Source organism: Chrysemys picta, chromosome 5, assembly GCF_011386835.1.
Source record: "Chrysemys picta bellii isolate R12L10 chromosome 5, ASM1138683v2, whole genome shotgun sequence".
NCBI classification, from domain to species: Eukaryota; Metazoa; Chordata; order Testudines; family Emydidae; genus Chrysemys; species Chrysemys picta.
Window position 1 is genome coordinate 58908868 of NC_088795.1, and position 16201 is coordinate 58925068.

A 16201-nucleotide genomic window follows, 5' to 3' on the forward strand; every position below is an offset into this window, starting at 1 on the left:
CTGAGAAAGAGCAGACCTTTGGGATCTTGCAGGTGAATTCCCCATTTGAATCTAAAAATCAATGCCAGGCATTTTGGTATAATTTGTTCATAGACAAAATGTATACCAGTCCTGTTTTCTTGAAAAGAGGTGGTAACAAAAGGCCCACAGACAGACAACTCCCTTCTCAGGTAAGGCACCTCTGGCCTGTCCCCAGGAGCAGTTGCCTTGTACCTCCATCTCTCTCCAGGACCCTACTTAGGTCTAATTACTTTACATACTCTGGCCCCCTTTTTCTCCTTCAGCCCCTGTACTTTTCATCTGAGAAACTCCTAGTCAAGGCTGCTTACAGAGACCCACTGTAAAGACTTGTCTACAAGGGACAGTTATTTCTGATGAAAACCACGTGATCTTATTCCAGAATAAACCATTAGTAGATTAAACTAATTCAGAAAAAGGCACTCTTATTCCAGAAGAAGAGCATCCACACTCAGAGTTAATCAAGAATAGCTAGTCCACTTTAAATTCACACCCCACCTTAATCTCAATTAAATTCCCAGTTTATATAAACCATTCCTTTTGTATTATTTGCTGTTCAAACACATACGATCTCAGCTGGGGCCTTTAGTTTGTCTACACTGCAAAAATAACCCACTGCAATGACTTTCAGAGCCTGGGTCAACTGAGTTGGGCTTATGCTATGGGGCTAAAAATAGCAGTGTTGACATTCCCACTTGGGCTGGAGGGCCAGTTCTGAAACCCTGCAAGAGGAATGGTCTCAGAGCCTGAGCAGGGAACATCTTCATTGCTATTTTAGCACAAGTTCAAGTCAGCTGAGCTTTGAGACTTGCTGCCATGGGTTTGGGTTTTTTGTTTTGTTTTTTTGCAGTGTAAACATACCCTAAGTGTTACTGTAATACAAATAGTAATAACACAAGATGCAAAGCTATTGTAGATAATTAAAGACATCTTCAGAGTAAAAATAAACCACTCATATCTTCAGAGTGCTATTTTCCTGCGTTGTGCACAACACAAACCTAATCAATCAGGAATCAGCATTAGCAAGTGACACTGATGTTTAGCAGTGCACTCAGCAAGTACCTTCATGGCATCCTTTTGTTTGACCAGCACAGGCAGGCAGGGCCAGTGCCACTGAGAATGAAAAAGACAAAGGCCTGTTTCTGTTGGTACAGGTTGGCACACAGCCCAGGCTGAGGTTTTATGGATGCTAGAACACATTGGCCAGATCTTGCCCTATGTTCCAGCTGCTTTGAACAACTCTGGTTGTGGTGCAAGGATGGAGCCAAACTGCTGCACTGGCTCCTGTGCCACCCTCTACCTAGTCCCTGGTACAGGGGATGTTCCCAGGAAGTGGGAGTGGACAGGGCATCACTATGCTGCAGTAACTTATGTTGGGCATTGGCCCAGTCTCCAGTTAGCCCCAGAACTGGGGAAAGCATAAAGATCACACAACTCAGTGAAGGAGGAATAATGCACCATGCAGTCACTCTACTCTAGAAGGAAGTAACATTTTATATCCCTTTAGTGGTGTTGACAAAACCCATGAAGTTAGTGTAGTGGCAAGCCAAGGTGCAACTCTACGGCATTCTAGCTTGCCACACAAACTCTCCTTGCAGATGAGCCATAAGTGTTACAGGCTTTAGGAGTCCTGGAACCAGCTTTTTTTTGGTGGATGGCCAGACAAATAATTGGCCGCCCCGTGAATGAGAGAAAAAAGCACCAAGAACACTGCAAGTTAAAGCCATAGTTCCGTAATGAAAGAAACAGCAAATATGGAGAAACAATGTAGAAGCTATATGTGGAAGATAATTCTGTATGAACATGGTATAGATCACCAGCAACCACGCACCGCACCATAACAACTCTAACTCAGGAACCAACCCAGGCAACAAACCTCGATGCTAACTCTGCCCACATATCTACACCAGCAACACCATCACAGGACCTAACCAGATCAGCTACAACATCACCGGCTCATTCACCTGCACGTCCACCAATGTTATATATGCCATCATGTGCCAGCAACGCCCCTCTGCTATGTACATTGGCCAAACTGGACAGTCACTACGCAAGAGGATAAATGGACACAAGTCAGATATCAGGAATGGCAATATACAAAAACCTGTAGAACACTTCAACCTCCCTGGCCACACAATAGCAGATGTAAAGGTAGCCATCTTACAGCAAAAAAACTTCAGGACCAGACTCCAAAGAGAAACTGCTGAGCTCCAGTTCATTTGCAAATTTGACACCATCAGATCAGGATTAAACAAAGACTGTGAATGGCTATCCAACTACAGAAGCAGTTTCTCCTCCCTTGGTGTTCACACCTCAACTGCTAGCAGAGCACCTCACCCTCCCTGATTGAACTAACCTCGTTATCTCCATACTGATTTATACCTGCCTCTGGAGATTTCCATTACTTGCATCTGAAGAAGTGAGGTTCTTACCCACGAAAGCTTATGCTCCCAATACTTCTGTTAGTCTTAAAGGTGCCATAGGACCCTCTGTTGCATGGTATAGATCAGTGGTTCCCAAACTGTGGTTTGTGAACCCTTGGGGATTCGCAAAATGTTACAGGGGGTTCTCATAAAAAATTTCATAATGGTGGACAGAGCCGTCCCTAGGGACCGTGGGCATGGGGGGCAGCAGCCGGGACACAGGCGGGGCCGGCGGCAGCCAGGGATCCTGCCCATGGTGGGTGGGAAAAGCTGGGCAGCATGAGGGGCAGAGGGGGAGCCATGCTGTACCAGGGGGGTCATCCAGGCTAATTTTTCCCTGGCCCTGCAGGGAAAAGAAAAAGTCTGCACACCAAACCAGCCAGAACCAAGGTCATTGTAGCCAATGTAGCGGCGGTAATGTCCCTCAGTTAGTCGATACTCAGTCATTCTCTGTGGAGTGCGGTTTTGCTCCAATGAGACATGCGGGAATCTTCTCATTTACTAGTTTGTGCATTTGTTAGTGTTCTCAGTGTGTTTTTATTTGAACTGTTGTACACCCAATAATGGACAAGTGGCTAAAAACGCGAAGTGTAAAGACACAAGAAAACAAACGTTCGACTTCAGCTAGTGTTTCGTCAAGTCCAAAGTGTGGAAAATCTAAGTTAAATTATCATGATGGTCCTGGAAGTCGCTTCAGAAACAAAAAATATGATTATATAAAATATGACTTTACATGCATTGGTGATCAAGAGTGTCCAAAACCACAGTGTGTAATTTGTGGTGACGTTCTAGCAAACAGAAGCCTCAAACCTCTACTTCGGTACCACTTAGAAACTGGGCATCCCAACAACTCGACAAGCCTGTTGGGTTTTTTTCAAGCAAAAATTAGTTGAGTAGAAAAGTGACATTACCAGTTTTGTATTCAAAGCAAGTAGTGATAATGAAAATGCACTTGAAGCATCGTACTGAGAAAGCTACCAAGTAGCAAAAGCATCAGAAGCCCATATCATAGCAGAGAGCTTGACTGGTCCATGTATAAAAGGCATAGCTCATTGCATGTTCAGAGAAAAGGCTGCAAAAAGGATTGACATAGTACCTTTGTCCAATAATAGGTTGTTGCGAAGAATTAACGACATGTCAAGTAATGTAGAGACCACAATTGTACACAGTGAAAAATAGTCCTTATTATGCTATACAGTTGGATGAATCAACTAATGTTGCTACTGTCTGTACGTTATGTGAATGAAGGTATGGTTGAAGATGACTTGTTTTGCCGACCATTGTACAACTGGAGAAGATATCTTCAATCTGACTAATGCATATTTTCAAGAAAAGGAAATAGATTGGTCTCGTTGCCTAGGCATTTGCACTGATCGGAAAATGTCAGGGAAGTATACCAGATTTGTAGCCCAAACAACAAAGATTGCATCAAACATCTCTTGGACTCATTGCAGTATCCATAGACAAGCCCTCGCAGCAAAATGCAAGCCTGAGGGACTGAAGGAAGTGCTGGACAATGCAGTGAAAATAGTGAATTTCATAAAATCACAGCCAACAAAAAGCACAATATTTCACATACTTTGTGAAGAAATGGATAGTGTACACAACTGTCTGTTGACCCATACTGCAGTTAGATGGCTCTCAAGGGGCAAAATCCTTGTGCTCTTGTTTAAGCTTATAATGGAAATCCTAGGTCCACCCCCCCCCCCCCCCCCCAACAACAACCACCATTTCTACCTCGGCAGCTATATGGAAAATCATGTCTGGCTCCAGAGCAGGGATCAGCAACCTTTGGCATGTGGCTCGCCAGGGTAAGCCCCCTGGCGGGCAGGGCCAGTTTGTTTACCTGCACCGTCTGCAGGTTCGGCCGATCGCAGCTCCCACTGGCTGTGGTTCGCTGCTCCAGGCCAATGGGGGCTGCAGCAAGCGGCGGCCAGCACATCCCTCGGCCCATGCCGCTTCCTGCAGCCCCCATTGGCCTGGAGTGGCAAACCGCGGCCAGTGGGAGTCAGGTTTGGCGGCCACGGGCCAAAGGTTGCCGATCCCTGCTCTGGAGCCCTGTTCCAGAGCCTGGCTTATTTAGCAGACATTTTCTTGAGGATTAATTACCTAAATTTCTCTCTTCAAGGCCTCAATATAACAGTTTTCAATGTGCAAGACCAAGCTGAATCCATGATAAAGAAGTTGCAGTTCTGGGAAAGGTATTTGGAAAACAATCAAACTGAGTGTTTCAGTACTCTTCATGACTTCCTGGCAGAACATAAACTTCAGTGAGATCAGTGCACTAAAACCAATATAATTGCACACCTAAAAGGACTTTGTACAATGTTCAGGGAATACTTTCCAGCTATGTCAGGCCATAATGACTGGATTCGCAAGCCCTTTGATAATACCACTTTCTCAACGCAGATACCGAGCACTGAGGAGAAAGAGAAATTGATTTAAATCTACTGTGATTACAAAGTGAAAAGGAGTTTCAGAAATCTGTCATTGATCAACTTTTGGCTGAGTTTAAGAAACAAATACCCCCTTCTGCCAGAAAAAACGACTACAGTTTTGTTTCCGTTTTCGACAACATACTTATGCAAGAAAGCATTTTCCTCATATGCACATCTGAAAACCAAATACAGAAGCAGACTCAATGCCGAACCAGACCTGAGACTTTATCTTTCTCCAGTGGTTCCAGACTTCCAAGAGCTATGCAGATCAAAGCAAGCGTATTCATCACACTGAGGCACTTTAAATTTCAAGACTCCTTATGAAAAATGGAAAGTTTTGCTGTTTTTAAAATTAAATAGGCTGTTAGTGTTTTTAAAATTATTATGAAGAACAAGTTTAAGCTTTGTTGTAGTCACGCGTTGTTTGCCTGGACTGCCCAAGACCCAAAAGCTTGTGTAGGAGGAACTCTATTTGAGTTGTTTTTTTATATACCTTCATGCTGTTTCACATCTGATACTCCTTGATGAAACATAGGAGCCTTGTCCTATAACAGGCTTAATCAGAGTGATACAAGCTACGAAAGTGAAATCTTGGAAGAGTGTTGCAGTTTTCGATAATGTAATAAAATTAATACTGTAATGATAAATAATAATAGTAAATGGTGTATAATAAGCGTGTCATAAAAAACAAATTTTGTATTTCCAAGATCACTGCTCAGGTATACTCAGGTAAGGGCGACAATCCTTGGAAATATTCATTTTTAGGAGGGGGTTTGCAAGATTTGACATTTTTGTGAAAGGGGTTCGCGGGTTGTTAAAGTTTGGGAACCACTGGTATAGATATACATCATGTGATTTGATAGTTAAGTTGTTATGCATTGCCATAAGCTATTTTCTCTTTTTACTTTTAATACTCCATATTTACAATGGTACTGAAACCCTCTGCTGTATAATCAAATCTATAATTCCAATTTTTAAACAACAGATTTGTATTTTAATTTGTCCTCTTTTGAGTTATAGATACAACCATGGTTTAAAAAAAAATCTCTAAACTCTATAACCATCCACCAGGTGGCAGTGCTTGCATCACATAACAGTCTCAATAAAAATTGCTACAATTTCTCTCCCTGAACAATAGCGATGACTGTTGGAAGATGGTATTTTGTTCAATATGCAAACTCCTACCATTCAGCAACTGGCTGGTTAAAATTTTGCATGCTATGCTGTAAACCAGTCTTTAGTTTTGCAGCACAGTGACTCCAAGCTGATGAGCTTGGAGAGGCAGATTCTAATTTGAGTGCATTGTGAACATACTGGGCAACAGAATTAAAATTTTTATATATTATCCTAGCTTCCTGCTCATTGAATCCCCTCCCCAGTACACAAAGCAATCTAGAGGACTGGTAAAATGATCAGTTCAGCTCCACCAACCAGCTGGCTAGCTACCTGAGCCAACCTCAGCAACCTAATCCAGAATGGGGATGAATACTAATACTCAGCACTCAGTGTTTTTAAACCATTCATATTTACCCACAATTGATCCCTAAAAAGTGAATAAATGTTTTGCAGACAGGGAAATCAAAGCACAGAAGAGACTCCTGAGCCTATTGTCAAACTGGCACTGCTCTGCTGCTGCTCCCTATTCCTCCAGCCCTGATCTCTTCTACCTAATTTAAAGCTGGCACCACTCTGCTCTTCTCCTATCCCCTCATGGCTCAGATAAATCAGAGCAAGATTGTTACCCTTACACTGTGTAGTAGGTTGAGACCCTTAAACTGGCTTCTCCCAGCTGGCCCCTTTAAATTATCTTCACCTAGTTCCTCTCAGGTTGGCAGCAAAATCTTTCAAATAAGCAGAAACAGAACTCAGAGCACCTTCATCACCAAGTCCTTTCCTCTCAGGCATCTCTGCTGGAGTGCAGCCTTCTAATCTTCCTCCACCACTTGGAGGTCAGGTCAAGCCATCTCAATACTTTCTCTCCTGGCTCAGGAGAGGTCAGAAAGTAAGCAGTCCTTCTTCTATATCTTCTTACTCAGACCTCCTAGCCTGCTTGGTTTCAGCAGTGACTTGGCCCTCTAGCTAAGTAGTTACACAAAAAGTTCACCCCTCCCATGCTTGGTAACTCCAAAACCGCCCACCCATTCTCAGGCTCATAGACTTTAAGATCAGAAGGGACCATTATGATCATCTAGTCTGACCTCTTGCACAATGCAGGCTACAGAATCTCACCCACCCACTCCTGTAACAAACCCCTAACCTATGCCTGAGTTATTGAAGTCCTCAAATTGTGGTTTAAAGACCTCAAGGTGCAGAGAATCCTCCAGCAAGTGACCTGTGCCCCACGCTGCAGAGGAAGGTGAAAAATCTCCAGGGCCTCTGCCAATCTGCCCTGGAGGAAAATTCCTTCCTGACCCTAAATATGGTGATCAGTTAAACCCTGAGCATGTGGGCAAGACTCACCAGCCAGCACCCAAGAAAGAATTCTCTGTAGTAACTCAGATCCCATCCCATCTAACATCCCATCACAGACCATTGGGCATATTTACCTGCTAATAATCAAAGATCAATTCATTGCCAAAATTAGGCTATCCCATCATACCATCCCCTCCACAAATTTATCAAGCTTAGTCTTGAAGCCAGATATGTCTTTTGCCCCCACTACTCCCCTTGGAAGGCTATTCCAGATCTTCACTCCTCTAATGGTTAGAAACCTTCGTCTAATTTCAAGTCTAAACTTCCTAATGTCCAGTTTATATCCATTTGTTCTTGTGTCCACATTGGTACTAAACTTAAATAATTCCTCTCCCTCCCTGATATTTATCCCTCTGATATATTTATAAAGAGCAATAATCTCTCTCCAGCCCCACCTTCCTGCAGATCTAGCTTCTCTTCTTAGTGACCCCTACACTCCCTTGAGTCGCTTCATACTTTCTATTTATATCAATTCCCAAGGCTTGTCGTATCTGTTCCCCAATTCTCCACAGGCTTGTCTTATCTCTACACCCAGATGGTCTGATTTAGCTACGCAGTTTGCCTGTCATGTGACCTTGCTCATTTTCTCACCTGAGGAGGCCAGCTAAGTGTGTAACAGGTGGGATTAGACCCATCTCCCCTTCAACGGTCAGTCACCATGTCACTGGGAAAAGGTCACACATAAGGTGTATTTTGATTTCCCATTCCCTTTAGCCTCTCTTGCAAAATGTTCTTATGATGGATGTTCTAAAAGCAAGAGGCAGAAATATTATTACCTAAATGTTTAAATAGGACAGGCAGAACTCTAAAAGAATCCCAGGTCTCCAGTAAGGAGGCAGAGTACAGGCAAAAGTTCTGGGTTATCCATAAAAAGTTAAATTTTTGCACAACATTCATGAAACAAAAAAAAAAGTCGGAGGGCAGGTTGAAATTTAAGACATAACATGCTATTTCTACACATTTTTTCTTTAACAGACCCCGAGGCTTAGTTTGCCAGCACATGTTTCAAAGAACAGCATAGAAGAACGGATGTGATATCAAGACAGTTGAAGTTAGTGGGATTACGTACAAGAAGATAGAAGTTTGGTTCAAGTTTGCCCTTATGGCTGGACAGTAATGGCTGTACAGTAGAAATTAGTAAACCTATTGATGAAGGGACCACATCTTCCCCTACATGCTTATACAGCACATACACACAGATGGGAAAGGGGTGTATTTCACTGGAGTTGGATTCCTCTTATACAACTACAGAATTCCAAATTAGCACCCTAAACTACTTTGGCATTTGCCTTTCTATAGCAGGGTACCCCAGTGCTCCGTTATCTGGGAACTGGAGTGGGGAGACATGATTAGAAACAATAGTAATAAAAAATTATAATAGTCAAATCCCATCTTGACCATTTTGTTTATTGTAACTCTTCCATTTGTCTGCCTTTTTGTATTTTAACTCCAATCCTGCAAACTGCATGCATCTGGGCAGCCCTCTGCCCCTAGAGGGAGTCATGCAGAAGTCAATGGGGTCCAGATCCACAATGAGAGATAGACATTGCAACACTGAGTTCACAATGCCTAACTTTTAGGCACCTAAAAAATCACAGAAACAACATGGCACTCCACAAAGTGCTAGTGTCCCTAAACATGAGGAGAGATAGATGTCTAGGGCACATTTACACTGGCAAAGTTACAGCACCAGCAGTTACAGCGCCACTCAAAGACTGCTGAAGGAAAACCGCTGTTGTGTGTTCACACTAACAGCTACCTGCGCAATAGTGTATTCACACTTGCGGCGCTGTTCGGAGCAGTGCACTCTGGGCAGCCATCCCATAGAGCACCTCTTTCTCTTTTGCTGCTAAGACTTGTGGGAAGGTGGAAGGGGTCGCAGGGCATCCTGGGTCCTGTCCCAATGCCCCATGGTGCATTGCTTTGCATCCCAGCACCCCTGTGCTTCCGTCCACATTTGGCACCATCTTTCAATAGTTTGTGTACTGCACGCCCTGCCCTGCCTCTTTCTGGCTGCAGGAATGGATCCCAAGCTGTTGACAAGAATGCTGCTCGCACTGATCAATACATCATGAGTGGCAGTGGAGTTATTCCTTAAACTACAAAGACAAGAGGAGTGTGACATTGATCTCATAAGAACATAAGAACGGCCATACTGGGTCAGACCAAAGGTCCATCTAGCCCAGTATCGTGTCTACCGACAGTGGCCAATGCCACGTGCCTCAGGGGGAATGAACCTAACAGGTAATGATCACGTGATCTTTCTCCTGCCATCCATCTCCACCCTCTGACAGACAGAATCTAGGGACACCATTCCTTACCCATCATGGCTAATAGCCATTAATGGACTTAACCTCCATGAATTTATCCAGTTCTCTTTTAAACGCTGTTATAGTCCTAGCCTTCACAACCTCCTCAGTTAAGGAGTTCCACAAGTTGACTGTAGTAGCAGTCACACGTAGTAGCTATTACATGAAAATGCTTGTGGCATTCATGGAGGTGCTGACCACAGTGGAACACCACTTTTGGGCTCAGGAAACAAGCACTGAGTAGTGGGATCACATCATGATGTACATCTGGGATGATGAGCAGTGGCTGCAGAACTTTTGCATGAGGAAAGCCACATTCATGGGACTGTGATGAGCTTGCACCAGCCCTGCAGCACAAGGACACGAGAATGAGAGCTGCCCTCTCGCTGGAGAAGCACGTGGTGATTGCACTGTGGAAGCTGGCTACTCCAGATTGCTACTGATCGGTCACTAACCAGTTCAGAGTGGGAAAGTCGACCGTTGGAGTCGTGTTGATGGAAGTGTACAGGGCCATTAATCGCATCCTGCTCCAAAAGACCATGTCTCTGGGCAACATGCATGAGATTGTGGATGGCTTTGTACAAATGGGCTTCCTTAACTGCGGAGGGGCAATATCTGGCACGCACATTCCAATTCTGGCACCAGACCACCTACCCACCAAGTACATTAATTGCAAGGAGTATTTCTCAATAGTTCACCAGACGCTTGTGGATCACCATGGGCATTTCACAGACATTAACGCAGGCTGGTCCAGAAAGGTGCATAACACACGCATCTTTCAGAACATGGGCCTGTTCAAGAAGCTGCAAGCAGGGACTTTCATCCCAGAACAGAAGATCACCATACAGGAAGTCGAAATGCCCATTGTGATCCTGGGAGACCCTGCCTACCCCTTCATGCCATGGCTCATGAAGCCATACAGGAGGCAACTTGACAGCAGCAAGGAGCAGTTCAAAAACAAGCCGAGCAAGTGCAGAATGACTGTTGAGTGTGCATTTGGCCATTTAAAAGCCTGCTGGCGATGCCTATATGGGAAGCTGGACATAGCCGATGACAATATTCCTATGCTTATAGCCGCATGCTGTACGATCCATAATATTTGTGAAGGGAAGGGTGAAAGCTTTACTCAGGGCTGGACCTCAGAGGCTCAGCTCCTGGAGGCTAAGTTTGAACACCCGGAGACCAAGGCTATTAGAGGGGCACAGCTTAGGGCCATAAGGATCAGGGATGCTTTGAGGCAGCAATTTGAAGCTGAAAGCCACTAATATTTGTTGCTATGCTCGGGATTGCAGTGCTTGTAATGCTAGGAGGTGATTGGTGCACATGATGCAAGAAAGGGCCTGTATGTTGCTTTGCAGTGCTCTTTTTGCTTTCATTTAATAGAATAAAGATTGTTTTCAGACAAAATTATTTTATTGAAAGACAACAACCAGAGGAGAGAGTCAAATAAAAAAAATTCATCAGCAGGGATGGGGTTGGGGGAAATGGAAGGTCTCAAGAGGAGGAGGGGTCCTGGGACAGCTACAGATTTGTGTATGTCCAGGGACCATACCCAACCTTCTTCGGAATACAATGCAGTGAGTGCTGTACTTCAGCAGGGTCAAACTGCAGAGGGATGGGTGTTGATGCAGTGAGTATTGGAAGTCCACACTGCTGGACAGTGAGGAGGGAGGAGTGGAATGCTGTGGGTAGAGAATGGAGCAGGAGGTTGATAAGCATGTTGGCGGGGGGAGGGGTGCATGGGAAAGTTTTGTGACAGCTGCTGCAGGGGAGGGCAGGCACGGAGCTGCTTGGTTTGAAGAGCTAGCATTGCCTGGAGCACGTCTGCTTGGGGCTCCATAACTTTTAAGAGTCGCTCCGTGGCTTCTTTTTGGTGTGCCATGTTCTCCTTTCATTCCCTCTTCTCGCTGTCCCGCCACTCCTTCAATTCCTTTTTCTCAGCAGCGGAGTGCATCATAACCTCACGCATAAAGTCCTCCTTAGTTCTTCTTAAATGCTTTCTAATTCTTCGCAACCATTCTGCCACCAATAACAAAGAGGGAGGCTATGTTCCCAAGGTCATCTCTGTGAAGTTTAAATGCAACATTTTACAGAAGCAGTATTGTTTGCAATACAGACACTGTTTCAGTGCTTTAAAAACACAGCCAGTACTCACACACCTGTCACTAATTGGCTGACCCCAGGCAAGCACACAAGCCACAAGACCCCCAAAATGGTGACTGGCCACAGAGGCAGGGTAAATCACTATTCCCAGGCCCTGCTGTACACGTGACTCTTGGAGAGAGCCAGCACTGTAGGGGGGGGCCTGATAACGATGCCTGTCCCCACAATTTCACTAGGAGGTGATCATTAGGGAAAAATCTCCCTGCTGAGCATGAGCAGGGAATCAAGAGAGGGTCTTCAAGCCTGCGGTTTCTGCCCTGGCCCCCCATGGGGCTAGCCTGTGTGCAGCAGTGGTGCTGCCCCTCCCCCATGACGGCACAGTGGCGCAGGAAAGTTACCGTTAATGGGGAAAGAAACAAAGCAGCTCTGCCGAGGAACCTGCAGGAGTGGAGATACTGGGCAATCCTCAAGAGTTTCCTGGAGATCTCTGAGGGAGATTCCCATGAAGTGATGGAGTATATCAGCCTGTTCCACTGCTCAAACTAGGCATAAGGTGGGAAACAAGCCTGCTTTCTGCAACCCTCCTGACCCCAACAATTCACTTCACAATTCCCAAAAATCAGATCCACTTACCAGGGGCCTCCTCTGTTTGTGCTTTACCAAGATCCGATTGCTGTGACTGGCTAGGTTCCTCTGGGATAGAAAAGAGCTCATGACTGCATGCATCTCTGGCCTCCGAGTCATCCTCTGCCTCTGGTTCCCCCTCCCCCTCTTCACCCAAGATTTCCTCCTCCTGGCTCGGTCCACTCTTTACTGGCAATGAAGCCAATGAAGTATCCACAGTGGTCTTCGCAGTGGAAGTGTGGTCACCACAGAGTATCGTGTCCAGTTCTTTGTAGAACCAGCAGCTCATGGGTGCAGCACCAGAGTAGCGGTTTGCCTCCCGCATCTTGTGGCAGGTATTCTGCAGCTCCTTCACTTCGATCCTGCACTGCAATGTGTCCCGGTCATGGCCCTTTTCTATCATGCATCTAGAAATCTGTCCATAGATATAATTCGGAGGGCTGGAGCACAGCTATGACTGTATTGCCTCCTCTCCCCAAATGCCCATGAGGTCCAGCAGCTTGGCATTGCTCCAAGCAGGGGATCGCCACTGCACGCATCACTGAGCAAACAGGAAGGGGACTGTCAAATTTGCAAAGGAATGTATGGGTTGGGCTGACGGTTGGTCACCTGAGGACAGGGCAGTAGAGTTCAAACCAATGGCCAGAGGTGAGAACAGGCATTGTGGGACACCTCCCGGAGGCCAATCGCAGCGCTGTAATCACCACGGTGTCTACACTGGCACCGCAGCACTGTAGCCATGGTGCAGAAAGCTCTACGCCTCTTGTCGAGGTGGTTTTTTTAGAGCGCTGCATCTGCGCAGTTTCTGCACACTAAGTGGCTTGGCAGTGTGTACACCTTGGGAGTTACAGTGCTCAAAGCTGCTTTACTGCACAGAAACTTGCCAATGTAGATGGGGCCTTAGAATGAAATCCACAAAACCCAGTATGCTAGGCAGGCATCTGCCTAAACAAGCTAGTGGGAGATGCTAAGGAGAAGGTTGTGTCCTAAGCCCTGCCCCTCTCATAAAGATAGGCACCTAAATCTGGGCTGAAGGGAGGCAACTGTCTCTGCTAGCAATCCAAGAACCCCTCCTCTTGGAGTCAGGTGGCTTAGGAGCCTCAGTTGTTTCTTAAGAGAAAGAATTATACACCATCTTGACCCTGCGTGTAGGTTGGTAAACTGCCAAGCCCAGATCCACAGATGTATTTAGAAGCCTAAACGCCAGATTTAGGGTGCCAAAGTTTATTTTGACATATCAGGAAGTTGAAGGGATTTTGGTAAGGGTCAAGAATGTGCCTGTATCTTCATGTTTCAACAGTTTTTTAAAAAACATTGGTTTTCCCATATTTTCATGATATGTTGTTTGTTCCTTTACTAATATTTTGAAATAGCAATAAAACTGTCAGTGATTTGTTACCAAGAGAGACTGGTATGTAAATGTGTAAAAGAGGATGTACTGTCAGGTTTCATATGGTCTACCTTTGATGTACTGTATATCAAAGAAAGACATAGGAGGATATAAGGGAACTCCACTCTGCCCTGAAGAGAGAGAACCCAGCAATGTCTGGTAAAAGGAAAGCAAAACAAGCAGAGGGAACTGATAAACACGGAGCTGGATTACCCTCTTTGGTGATTAAAATCTGTAGAAGGAGTGGAGGGTGTGGGCAGCTTGGTGAGGTCCTTGCACAGTTGATCCCAAGTTCTCCTGGGCAATAGGATTTGCCCCCATGCAGGACCTGCTCTAAACCTCTGAATTTTACATGGTCAGAAGGTGGCTGGGAATATTTTCATAGTTACCAATGGACTCGCACTGCCATGGCCACCCTTTGGCTTTAGCTGCCCAGAAAGTCCCCTTAAAGGGGAATTCTGATTATAGAGCAACATTGTAGAGCCCCCGACCCCAACATTAATTTCAAGGTCCATTCATAAGTACTACACATGCCTAACACAACATGTGATGTACCTCATCCAGTGCCCTAAATGCCCCAGTAACAACTATATGGATGAAACCAGACACTCTTGAATGAACTCACACAGGAAAATGATAAAAGACAAAAACCCCATATCAACTGTGAATGAATACTTTTCCCAAAGGGATCACTCTGTATCAGTTCACATCCTCAAAGGAAACCTGCGCAACACTTTCAAAAGATGAGCCTGGAAGCTTAAATTCATAACTTTGTTAGACACTAAGAATCAAAAAATCTGAATAGAGACACTGGATTTATGGCTTATTACAACAATCTATAACTCACTAACAACCCCCACCCCCAGCTGTTTATGTTTATGTATTCTTTAAGAGACTTTCTTGTATTGTTTAAATGCAAGCAATCAATAACAAAGAACACCTAATTTTTGAAAGATCAAAGTGAATGTTTCAGTTGTGAGCCTTACCAAAAAAGTAATATTAATGGAATAGTTTTGAGTATACTGCTGTAGATACATGAAAATGCTACTTTAACAAAGACAGCTAAGAGGTGCAAGAGAATACAGAAATGAAAGAAACGGATTAACTGGTTTTGGATGACCTTCTAACAACTTTAAAACTCAGGAAACTTTAAAGTTGCTATAAATTGGTCAAAATATACTTTAAAAGTAACAATTTGACAAATGCAACACCTGGGGCATGATTTACTAAGTGCCAAGCAACATTAAAAACACCTGCTTCTCTTCAAAATGTCTAATGTAAACAAGAAAAGTTTTTATTCATTTGACTGTCTCCGTATACGCAGCAATAGGCTGCTCTCATTTGCTGAATATCCTTCTCATCCATAAAAATATGGAATGAATTCAACACTCAACTTAAATTAGAAAATACTCCTTACTGATTTGAAATTAATAAGCAGAGCAGATACCCACACATATATGGAGATCAGGGCAGGACTGGGCTAGATTGAGGCAATCTGCAGCCCTAAACACACCTGACAAGTCCTATCGTGACTATATTCCTGTAACTCCACCCCACACTTGGAATAGTGGCAGTGGGGGAGACTCTCAGCTCCTAGAGCTAGGAGCAGCAGTAGAGGGGAGCACTTTTTTTTTTTTCCCTCCAGGAGTGGCACAGGGATCCTCTCTTCCTCCCAGCAGGCAGCAGCAGCAGCAGCAGCAGGGCTCCATAGTATTTGCCTCAGAAGTTGGGGCATATTTATTTGTGTGGTGGTGAGTTGAGCCCTCTGCACTGTTCCCCTCTGTCACATCATAAGTTCTCTGGTGGAGCTTTCCTGAGAGGTGGGATTTGGGGTTCTAATACCCCATTGAGATACATGGAGGAATTCACAAATCATAAAGCTACTGTTTCAGACAGCACACTTTAAAGAAATATGTCACTTTTTCAAGGTTGTTTTTTGACAACCGTAAGTATTAAAAACTATTTTTTAAAATGAAATCTTAGCTTGTTATGTAGTCACATGACTCCAGGAACTGGGGCTCTAGGTACTGGTTTATAACATAAATACAGACCTGATACTAAAATTAGTGACCTAGGTAAGGAAATGTTTAAAAAATATTAATATTTTATCCCCTCCTCAATGACAATATTTATTTCAAAACAGTAAAGAAACCAAGCAACCTGATGCTAACTGGGCTGGTGACCTAAAACACGAAGGCCAAATTTTAAGCTCAATTACAGTAGTAAAAAACCCCAGAATAATTCCATTGAGGTCAATGTTGTTACAATATTGTAACTAAAAAGAGAACTCAGACATAAATATTTAAGACAAATAAGTTCTGAGCAACAATATACTTTTTATCTAGATAGTGATCTTGATTCTGATTTCACTTCCACCACTGAAATTAACTTACATAGATGTGAGAGCAGAATCTGGCTTAGTGT